Source organism: Marmota monax, unplaced genomic scaffold (assembly GCF_021218885.2).
Source record: "Marmota monax isolate L192 unplaced genomic scaffold, Marmota_monax_Labrador192_F-V1.1 WCK01_AAM20220418_F8-fsc00287, whole genome shotgun sequence".
Taxonomy (NCBI): Eukaryota; Metazoa; Chordata; class Mammalia; order Rodentia; family Sciuridae; genus Marmota; species Marmota monax.
This window is the reverse complement of record NW_026693334.1, coordinates 1,321,803-1,334,467: the sequence shown is the minus strand read 5'-3', so window position 1 is coordinate 1,334,467 and position 12,665 is coordinate 1,321,803.

Below are 12,665 nucleotides of genomic sequence, written 5' to 3'. Positions count from 1 at the left end.
AGGGCAGAAGAGTGTGGTGAGGAAACCTGCTCATTTCCTGGAGTAGGGAGAGGCAAGGAACAAAATACAATATGAAGGGCATGCCCCTAGTGTTCTACTTCCTCCAACCTCATTCCCACCGCCTGCAGCTTCTACCACCTCCAGGTAGTCCATTCAGCTACAGATAGATTAATCCACTGATTAGGTTACAGATCTCATAATCTAATCTTTTGTTTCTGAACATTTCTGCATTGTCTAACCCATGAGCTTTTCAGAATAGGACACCTTATCCCCAAACCATAACAACATTCCATCTGGTTAAACACTAACAGCCAAATTAGTGGTTAAAAAAACTGTGATTTCAGACTACTGCCCAGTACATTCTATCTCCTGTCTATGGGAACCCAAGTTTTACCACAGCTTCCAAGAATTCAAGCAATAAGGAATTCTTAGAACAAAAATTAACATTGAATATATTCCTCAGTCTATCTTATAAAACCCTCATGCTTCTTCCTCCCCAGAAACTCTAGCTTGGAGGTGCACTTGTGTTGCAGTATTTTAATAAGGTGTCAGCTTGGGTATTTAGGACAGTGTTCTCTTTCCATTATTTTTATGCAATACCTTTTGTTTAAGATTATATACACTTAAAATTATATTTGTAACTATTTTTATACCTTAACTTAAAATTTGGGAAGTTCCAATAAAGAATACATCTATTATACCTCTGAGAAAATGATGGTAAAAGAAATTGATCGGGTCATGCTGTTAATTTATTCATGGGCAACTACTTTGTTGAAGAAAGCTCTGAAATGAACACAAAATATTTTTTGTAATACATGATAATAGAAAACTTTAGGATATAATCTATCACACATTGTGTGATTTATGAGTGTGTTCTGTGTATGCAAATTGTGTTGTTTTGGGTTAAAAACATAACCAGGAATTCAGGGGAAAATATATGTATTAATAAAATTTCAACTGTAAATTTAAAATTAAAAAAATTAATACTGTAACTGCCAATAAATTAAGAACCATAATCAGAGGTAAAACAAAAATGAATGAGTAAATACATAACACTGAGGAAAATAAACTAAGGGAAAAAATAAACAGGATAATGCTGTCTCTGACCCTCAAGAGAAGTTTCTAAACTTGTTCTTTTTAGCTATGTCTCAACAGTTAAAGAACCCTCTTAAAATTGGATGCCAAGTCAAAGTATCCTTCGTGAACAGCCTCAAAGTTAGGAGTGAAATAATATCCAAATAAGCATCAGTAGCATAATGAAGAAAATGTAATGTGAACTCAAAGTATGAGTAGGGAAATAAATAACATGAACATTCTAAAACATATTTGAATTAGTGAATGTTTGTAAAATTTTAGAAAAGAAAATTATCATATTGGAAACTTTCAAACTCAATGAGATTAGACTATATTAGAAAAGCTGATTAGAAAATTACTAAAGATGAAAAAGACCCATAAACTGCACATTAAGAAGGAAGTAACTGGAAAGAACAAAACTGTGCTAAAGAAGTTAACCTTAATAGCTGAGAATTTTCTAGAACTACATTAGACAGTTTAGAATCCACATATCTTAGAAATGTTATAAATTCCTATAGGAACAAATAAAGTAATATAAAAAGAGGCATAAATTTAGTTGACACTTCAAATAACTAAATGCAATGTCAGAAGATGCAAATAAAGACAAATTATAATTGAGCACTTGGGTTCTAAACAGTGTCTTGAATAAGAAAAATGATTTAATATTGTCAAACTTCTGAGAAGAAATTATTGTTAATTTAGAATTCTTTTTTAAAAAAATATACAATTTTCTGAAGAATGAAAACTTTTGTATGAATTCCTTCAACATAAATGTGTATCTAATGCTGTACTTCATTAGAAAGCAAATTAAATATGTTTAAAACCTACAGATGTATATGAATTAAGTAGAAATGTAAGGTGGACTTTTCTAAGTTGAACAAGAATATTAAATTATTTAGGGCACACACTAATAGAAGAGTTATGAATAACATTTTAAACAAATAAAAATGAAGTTCTCAATCAAGTTCTCTGTGTCTGCTTTTACGCACTTCACTGTTATTCCTTTTATGATTTGCTCTTCAATGCACAGCTCAAAATAGTTATGCTCAAAGTATGCTATATTCCCCTAAATATAATGTTATATTACATTTCATTGTAACTTCCATTACACATATAGACACTTTTGTATTTTCTTTGAAGGTGAGGCTTACACAATTTTGAAGTTGTATATTTTATTCTGTTAAAAGGAAGAATATTTTTAGCAGAAAACACCACAAATAATATTGAAAAATCATATGCTGGAAAAATAAGTATACTGAAAATACTATAGGAAAATAATGCATAGAACCTCTGCAAACCAAAGAGTAAACAGCAAAATAAGAAAAAAAAAAGTCACATGCAGGAATATAAGGGCTCTGGTTGTGGAAATGTACAAGACAGAGAATTTCCTCTGGTGAGCAAACTCCTGGGAGATAACAGGGGTTTGTTTTCTGAAGCTGGAATATTTGGCAGTTTCTCCAAGGAACTAGAAAGAAAACTAATACATGTGCAATGCCTAGCTGCTGTGGTAATGTCCTCCTTGAGTAAGCTCTGTGTTAGAGTCTTATCAGCCTCCACCTTGATCTCAGGCACGTAGCTCCTGGGAATAAAGGAACTTGCTTACTAGATAACTACAATGTTTCACCAAGCTCTGTGCTCCTGGACCTGGATGCCTAGCAGTCACTTCAGACAATGGACTTTCTTGAAAGCTACACAAAGCTCCTAACAATGCATCTTGTAACTGTAGACTGTAGCTGTGAAATAAGAACCTTAGTGATACAGTAAACAGTAATGTGGTTATGACACACTAATAACCTAATGTAACCAATGGGTATAAATAAAGGTGGCCCCTTAGAAGAGCAGCCATTTTCTGCCTCTGCATCTTGTCTCTGTGTCTCCTTTGGTTTCTTTACCCAGAAACATGTGATTTACAGAAGGACTGTCATCAATGGCTAATAAAGTGGGAACTGACACTAAACTATTGAAAATAAGAGCACATGCTTTGAACTCACTGGCACAGTTTTAAAAGGTCTTCAGTAGAGGCCGAGGATATGGATGAGGGAGCTCCCAAACACTAGGTGGTGGTGAAAAGTAATTCTGAAAACAGCAAGATGAAGACGGACAAGTCCACGGGCCTGTGGCGCACCTCTGAACAATGACCGATACCTTGGGCCAGCAGACATTTCTACAAGTACCTCAGGACAAGAACGTTCACAGAAAATTACTTATGAGAGACAAGACAGCAGAAGCAAAATCTAGGAACCACTCCAATGTTAACTGAGAGGAGAATGGATAAATTGTGTGGTGTTCTCACAGAGAAAGGCTGTACACCATGGAGGTTTAAGGAACTGCATTGACGCGGTCACAGAATTATAATATTGAGAGAAACATTAACCAGTGGCCAAAGGTCATGACTGACTGACACCATTAATTAGAAATATCATTTTTTCTGACGTAAAAATTACACATGATTTTAAAGCTATGAAGAAAGCAAAGAAACAATTAACCACAAAATTGAGGTTGATGAGCACCTCCAGTTATCACTCAGGTGGGAGGGACTCCAAAAGTTTAGGAAAGAGCCCAGAGGAGCTTCAAAGGTGCCTCTGATCACTAATTTCTCATGTTCTCAAGTTCATGTTCTCAGAAATTCTATTACATGAATTCTCAAGTTCTTACTGGTGGCCACCTGATTACTACTCCCAATGACTTATATACAAGTCATTTATACTTATTAACTTCTTGAATTGAAAAAATGTTAGACATTCAGAAAGTTTGCAAAAGCGTCCCTGAAGATTCTCTCTGCATAACGACAGTACAAGTACCAAAACTAATAATGAACATCACTACTAAATAAATTATAGATTTTATTTGTGTATGAGGCAGAATTCTAAAAATTCTTGAGGATTCAAACACTAATCTTGTACTAATGTGTAACATTCCAGTCAATTGAGGTATGGAGATTACCTGGCTCAGCCAGACAGCTCTGGAGAGTAGAAAGGAAGCCAAAGGAAAAGAAATTCAAGGGGTTGAGGATGACAGCTCAGTGGCAGTGTCCTTGCCTAGGCTGCAGGTGACCTTGGGTTTGATCCTCAGGACTAAGAAAAGGTCAGACACATACAAATTGTAAGAATACTCTATATTGCTGCTTTGAAGATGGAAGGATGGGAGAGGAACAAGCCTGAGAAGGAATACTAGTGGCCTCCAGGTTCTGAGGGTGATCTATGGTTACCAGTCATTGAGGAGATTATACCTGAAACTCATTTTATTATGGAATTAAAACCTAACACCTTTGGAATATAATGATGACTTTATATTAGAAAGAGAATAAATAAAATTGAATGGAATTATTACCATAGAGGCAGAGTTAAAAAAAAGTAGTTGCTGACTTTTTTTATAAGCTGGCAATAATCACCTGATATATTTAATAATATATGCTATTTGTATTATAATATTACATATACACTCTAGTAAATATCTGTGCCTGTATTTATATATAAATATGAATAAGTATATGTTTTCAGTGGAAAGTTATTTTAAATAGCTACCTCGTAAGGAATGAAATTAATAGCCCATGACATTTTAAAACAAAACTTAGTCTTGGTCCAGATTAAAATGAAAATGATGGTTTTGCAGAGATCTTGTAGATTGAAACCCTTCCCCAAGAGCAAATGTAAGTAAATTACTGACAATTAAATGAACACCACTTGTTTGAAGGTACTATTTAAAGTGATTAATACAAGAAAAATATATCATCATAATATATGGAACCAGAAGTGTATTCTCTTTGGATACAGTGCTTGGCTTAGGTTTTAAATCTTACTGAAAATTCTAATTTCGGTTTAAAATGTTGCATTGGAAGACAAAGATGTCAACAAAATAAAACTTAATAAAATATTTCTTTGACTTTTTAAGCTCATCCCATATGAATGACTAAAATCAAATTTTGAGATCTAGGTTGTCCCAAAAAGATTTTTGGACTTTTTTTAATCAATATTCTCCCAACTCAAAATGTTTTGATTCTAGATTAGTTGATTACCAATGATACAATCACAAAACAACCTTGAGATCTCAGCTTCTGCATGAGAGAGTGACTTCTTGACTAACTCAGGCAGATTCGGTTTGCTTCCGTCAGTAATGCTGCTCTTTCAAGAGTCCCTACAGCTCTGCTTTCCTGGGTGACATCAGTGATGACAAAGTTGCTTGCTTACTGCTCTTCTGTAAACTTCAGCAGTCAATTATTTATATCTAAAGTTACTACTGCCTGGCTCTTGCATTAGACCTAGCAGGGTAAGGTTTTGTTTTTCAGGGACAAGTTTTCTGGAAGGAGTTGTAAAATATCGTAAAAGTTGTAAATTTTCCAAAGACAAAATATTTTGTGATACTTTTAGACTTTACTTCCTTTTTATGACTGCAACCATATCTGACAACTAAACTGTGGCTTCAATAGTGAAAACATAGATAGTTGTGAAAATAATTTAGAAATAACTTGTCTTTAAACTAATCTATACTCTTACTTATCAGTTATATCTAATAGGAAATAAAGTAGCATCACTTTTAATATGAACATCAAAGAAAAAAAATGTATCTGATTATTTTCGGTATGTTTACTTTTAGCACCTGAAAATATATATATTTTATAGGAATAGAAGAGGAACCTGGTGGTAAAATGAGCTACATACATTTTCCCTTACATTCTCTCTGAAAATAAACATTAGTATTTGCTTTATAATACATGCTTTATAAGATTTAAAGGTTTCATTTTCTTTAGTTTGTTTTAAGCATTTATGACTAATCTTTTTGGGGGTTTATTTTTACAATTTAGACATGTCAGAACCAATGATAGTAAAGTCTCAGAAAGATGAGCATGGTATCCAAAAGTTAGTAAAGAGTTCATTTGCACTGATATTTTAGATAATCTCAGGTGTGAACACTTATTCATGTTTAATATTGAGGGACAATATCTTTTAAATAATGTGTAATGTTGGTGAGTCGACATTCTCAACTGGAATCGTAAACTTCTTGAGATAGAGTTTCTGTTTTCCAATGTCATGGGATTCTTAATGGCCCATGCATTGAATTAGCACAACCCCTCCCCCCATAATGTCCCAGGGATTTTCACTGCTGTTAATAGTGTAAGACTTCCACAAAGATGTGGTAATAATCTGAGGAATCAGTGTTCTAGAAAGAGCTAGAACATGAATAGGCACACTTCTAGAAATCTGGCAAACTGGCTCTTAGGCTATCTTCCTTACACAACTTGGAGCTGAGCTCCCCTTTGTGCTATGTAGTGGGTATTTGGCCTCTAAAAGCACTGAGAGCCTTTTCAGTGTTCAAGGATGAACTTGGGCCTGCTGACTGCTTGAGGTTGGAAACCTAGCCCTTCCTCAGGGAAGGTCACAGGAGGGGTCTCTGCATATTACTATAAAAATGCATTCATTTCTGTGTCTAAGCATAAGTACTACTAGATAATGGATTTCTATGAGTAGAACAGGAAATTCAGCATTCTATCATAGTAATTTAAAAAGAGAAGCTTTATTGCTGTATGATTTGAGAAGAATTTCTCAAGTGAAGAAATCTCTGAAATGAGTCAATGAAGACCAAAGTTCATTTCAGACAGAGGAAATTTTACACTTCCTTGTATTATGACACACTGATTTATTGCTAATGTCCAAAACTTATCTACATTTACATGGCAAAAAGTCCATATTTGAGGGTTAGACTGTAGCTCAGTGGCAGAGAGCTTGCCTAGCATGTGTGAGGCACTGGGTTCAATCCTTAGCACCACATAAAAATAAACAAATAAAATAAAGTAATTCTGTCCATCTACAACTACAAAAAAAATTTAAATAGTTCACACTAGAGAAGGTTGTAATTTCAGAAAATTGTAGAATTTAGTTTTTGAAAGAAAACATAAGTGTGTACACGTATGTGTGCATGAAACAGAGAGTATTCTAGAGAGTGAATGAGATTGAGGAATCATCATTATTTTTTATCTGAAGAAAATAAAGTCAATTCACAACGAGATGATCCACTAGATTTGGTACCTAACATGATCACCCCAAAAGTTTTGTCAAGGAAGTTAAATCATACACTCAAATATTTTCTTAAAACTACTGAAAATTAGCAAATGTGTTATAGAAAGAAATATGTGAGAAATTTTGAGGATTTGAACATAGAACAAACCAAACTATTTTTAATCCCATGATATATTTCTGAAAAAAAACGACAAGCCAATAAGGCAAACTATAAATGTAATATTTAAATATGTCCTTAAGGAACTTAAACAGAATGATCAGAATAATCTCTGTTAAATATTTTTTAAATTATTTTTAGTTATACAAAGCTCACAATGTCATTTTCAATAAATGACAAGTTGGTACAATATTCATTTCTGGGCCTGACCCTAGAAGGTGGGGAGGCCCTCTTGGCCACAGCATCCTTATGTAATGTAGAACACAGTTCACTGCTGGTGGCAGAGTGGCAGAAAACTCTGTAACTGTGTGCTACCAAAGAATTCTCATGGGTAGAGGGCACAATCCATCTGCCATGTAGGAGGACGGTGAGGGGGATTCTGAAACCCCCATCTTGAGGCACAGTGGATTCTCCACCACTGCTACCTATCCCATAAGACAAGCAAAAGTAACTCACTGCTGCGTAAAGGACTAAGATGTAAATAAGATCCCTATTGCTGCAATTCTTTAGGGACTGGTGAAAACTGAAAATAAGGCAGAGACTCAGAAAAAGATGTAAGTATTTCATCTATGCATCACACTAAGCCGAAGACTGCAGCATTCCACCCTTAATTAAAACCACAGGAGGAATTTGACGTCTACCAAAGATGACAATAACAGAAGCAAATCTAAATCCAGTCCAACTCCTGACAGGAGCAAATTCCTCACGGTGTCACAGATGTCAAGGTGTGTCCATTTCTGAATATAATTAGCATTTACCTCTGTTCCCAGAATACTTCTCTCTACAAATATTATTTGGCTGTCATTCAAAAATCCTGGAACTCAAATAATAATAATAATAACAATAATAATAATAATAATAATACATAAAAGAAGGAAAAAAAACAACCATTTTTCAAAATGTAAAGCATGTTGCTTTCATCATTTCAGCCAGTCTATATCTTTCAGTTGAGAGATTCATTCCATTAACATTCAAGATTATTACTGATAAATATGGATTTCTGTCATTTTGTTTAATTGTTTTGGTTGTTCTATAGCCTTTTTTCCTTTCTTCCTTTCTTGTTCGACGGAGAGAATTGGTGGTTTTCTGTAGAAATAGGGTTCCGCACTTTCTCGTTCCCTCTGTGTGTCACTATACCAGTAGCTTTACACTGTTGTGTTCACGATGGGGGTTACAGCCTTCCACATTGAGCGTAGGCTCCATTAAGCATCTATTGTAAAACCTGGTCATGAATTCCTTGATGCTTTACTTACCTTGCAAAATATTTATCTTTCTCAATATTTGGAAATTTTTCAGCTATTAATTCATTAGGTAGATTTTCTATGAATTTTCAGTTCCTTTCTCTTTTTGGAACACCAATAACGTGAATACTGTTCACTTAATGATGTCCTATACATTACAGAGGTGTGTGTTTTTTAAATTCTTTTTTCTTAGTTGCCATGTACCTTCATCTCAAATAACTAAATAACTACAATAAAAGCACAAAATGATAAATAATATCTACTTATATTTTTTAATGAGTAGAGGGCGCTTTCTACCATTGATTTTATTCAAAACCCTGAGGAATCATAGACAAAATGTTCCTTTTTACAACTAATGAATGTCTCCATTCCGATTGAAATAAATATAATTATATAAAATTATTATTGCTTCATACTTCAAAGAAATTATTGATGCAGACCAAATTATTTTAAGAGAAATTGTGTTGAGGGTACGATTAGTTTTAATTATCATTATTATCTATAGTGTCAGTATTGTGATACAGATTTAAGTATACTCCATTTCAAAACTGGTATGGCTTTTCCTGGAGCAAACCCAGCTATGCACATTATTATGTAGAGACACACTTCATTTAACAATCCAAGAAGGATATACTGTGGCCAGAGTATACATGAAATCCTAGTCTGTGGATTCACATTTTTCTCTAAATTGAATGAAAAATTGCCAAAACTATACAAGAATATACAGATGTAAGTGAACCTGGTGGAGACATTTCCTGAGAAAGCTCAGATCACCAACAGATAAGATCAAACTAGATAGAACAGGCTAACTACCATTTCATGGTTCTTAAAAATGATTATGGTCGAGTAAGATCTAGTAAAGTCAGCTTTTTCAAAAAGTAATTAGTTTTCCAAAAAGTCAGCTGATTGTATTTGGTTTTAGAGAATTTCAGGAACATGTCTTGATTCTGTCTTTGATCTGATCAAATGCAATGGGCTCCTGCAGATCCCAGAGTGACTAGTACAATTGAATTTAATGGAAATACATAAAAATTACATTTTTCCTGGCATTGGTTCAAGAAAATCACTGCATGATTCATAATTGACTTCTACTACTTCTGCTATAGACTTAGAAGGAGATAGAAAATTACTTAAAAACACACCAACAATATGTACTGCAGGAAATAAAAATTTCTTAATTAAAATCAATGGGACAGAAAGAAAGAAAAAAGCAAGTTATTAGTATTATTTACGGGTTCCAGTGGGCTCCACTGAGGAATCAAAATGTTCTACAGTTTATTTTCGCTGGTCACAAATAAGGAGAACTCTGCTTCCTGATACAGGTTTTCTTTTCTTTTCGTTTTTTTTTCTAAAGTGAATTTAACCTACTGGGAATGAGAATGCCTTTAAAAATATTAGTAAAATAGTATGCAGAAACATGCATTTTCCTTTAAAAGTAATAGGGACATAAAATTCTCTGATTTTATCCAGGGTCTCTGCAGCTTGGCTTCCAGTACAACATCCACCAGGGACAGACCGATTTTGCTTCTGGCATTTCAGGCAACAAAGAAAACACAAAATCCAATAGAAGCCCTTCCCATAGTGTAATCAATCTTCATTCTCTCTTCACGTGCCATTATTAATAAAATCCCCAATTTTTCTTTTACTTTTTCCCCCCATTCTTCAGGTTTTTCCCTGATAAATTCAAAGAAACCCCATAACTGAAAAGATTTTATTTATTCTAACTTCCTGAAGGAATGTCGGCAGTCAAGCCAAAAGAAAATATTGCCACTAATAGCAGAGAAGTTGAGAATGAATAAGTGATTGATGGATCAAAATGATCTAATGCACATATTTGGATTTTGAAAGATCAATTTTTTCATTTTTCAATGAAAGAATGAATAGTGTATTAGAAAGACATGAGACATAACCATCAGAATGGCAGGTGCATGCTGATTAATTTGCTTAGAGGTCTCATCCGGAAGATGACAGGAGTAAAGATTTGAATAAGAAACCATTGGACCCTGGGATGGGGGTGGGGCTCATTGGTAGAGCACCTGCCTGGCACTTGTGAGGCACTGGGTCTGATTCTCAGCACCTCACATAAATAAACAAATAAAATATAGGTCCATCAACAACTGAAATATATATGTATATTAAAAACAAAAGAAAAGCAATCATGTCCTTATGTCATAGCCCAGAGGACTAACTTTTCAGTCAGAGAGAACAATCAGTGTGAAGCAGTGCACAATCTCTTCCCACCCCAGGACATCTACCACCATTGTATCCATGAATTTCTTTTCTACTGAACTTCTCCTAAGTTGACTGAAGCTGCACTTGTTTCGATTCTGTTCTTTGGGAATTTCATACACACACACACACACACACACACAGAGAGAGAGAGAGAGAGAGAGAGAGAGAGAGAGAGAGAGAGAGAGAGAGAGAATGTTTCTGCTTTAAAATTATACTCTGATTGTTCTCTCTGATGAAAAGTTAGTTTGCTGATTGAGCACTTGGGGTTTTATTTCAGTGTAATAGAGCACCATTGAGGGCTACAAGTACAGCTCTCTCTCTTTATCCATAGTTTCAGTTACTTATGGTGAATTATGACCCAAAAATCTTAAATGGAAAATTCTCCAGAAACAGTTGGATAATTTTAATTGCATGCCATTCTGAGTAGCAGAATGAAATCTCACACCACCCTGCTCCATCCTCTTCGGGGAATACATCTGCCACTGGTCCAGCACATCCCTGTGAGGATGCTTCCCACCTACTGGTGTCTAGTGTCTGTCTTGGTTATCACAGCAACGGTCCTGGTTTCACAGCACTTGGGTTCAAGAAACACTTAGGTGGCAGTAGGTGTACAATGCCTATGTCATTCACCCACTTCATCTCATCAGGAGGCATCGGCATTTCACTTCACTCAAAGAAAGTTGAATACAGTTGAGAAAGGGAGAGAAAGACTATATTCATATAACTTTATCATATAATATTACTATAATTGTTCTATTTTATCATAAGTCATTGTTCTTGCTCTCTTACCCTGCCTAATTTATAAACTGAAACTTATCTCTAGGAAACATCATCACTATCATGTAGGAGAAAGCATAGTTTATCCAGAATTCACGACTGTCTGTGGTTTCTAGCATCCACTGGGGGCTGTGAAATATGCTCCCCCCAAATAAGGAAAAACTACTATAAAAGACTATTATCATCTAAGAAGTGTTCAGAAAGGATCACACTATTTCTATTTTGAGAGTATACTGCAAGAGTAGAACAGTGACCACAGTGAAGGGGCTGTGGTAGAACTGGGGTCACAGAAGATAGATGTATGTTCTAGGTGACAGCAATAGGAGTAGTGGATTTGATGGCGTTTTGAAACTGAAGGCAAGGTTTTACGCCCAGTACAACATATGGAGTGAGGGGGTAATCTTAAAAATGAGTCCCCATCGATTTTTAGTTTTAGCAACCAAATGCATGCTTCCACCAATGAGATGGATAAAAGAACAGAAAGCGTTTTGGAATCAAGGAGGTCAGAATATTAGTTTGGAAATGCTAAGTTTGGAAACATAAAAGAAGAATGTCCTAGGCACTTGTGTGTATTATTCTAGGTTTCTGCAGAGGTCTGACTGAAAATACAAGTTGAAAGCTCTTGGGGTTTCATGAAGTCTCCAAGAAAATGAATGAAAAGAGAAGAATGAACAGAATCCATCAGATATAATGCTCAGGAGGAGCAGCATGTCCTGGACCGGGAACGTGGGGGGCTGGAGGAAAGCCCTAGGGGATGTGCTCTGGAAGATCAGGAAGAAATGGTCTCAGCAAGCAGAGGTGATCCTCCGGGGGCTGACACTAGCTCAACAAAGATGAGCCTGTGGATGGACCACGAGACCCTGCAGGAGAGTGGGAACAGGGACACTGAGGAAGCAGCGGTTATCAGGGGTGCTCCCTTGTTGGGGAATGAGGGACGGAAAGCAGCAGGCAACAGCCACAGGGGAGTGGGTCTAAGAAAGAATGGGAAAAGAAGAGGGCAACACTGAGAATGTGAGGCACCTTCTGAAGTGTTTGTGGGCAAGGAGACTGGATAAATGGCGTGCAATTGTCAAGGGGAGAAGAATTTTGCCAATGTCTTTTTAAAGAGGGGGACACAGACACACCTACATGACATGGGAGGTGATGCAGGAGAGAAGTGGGCATGGTGAT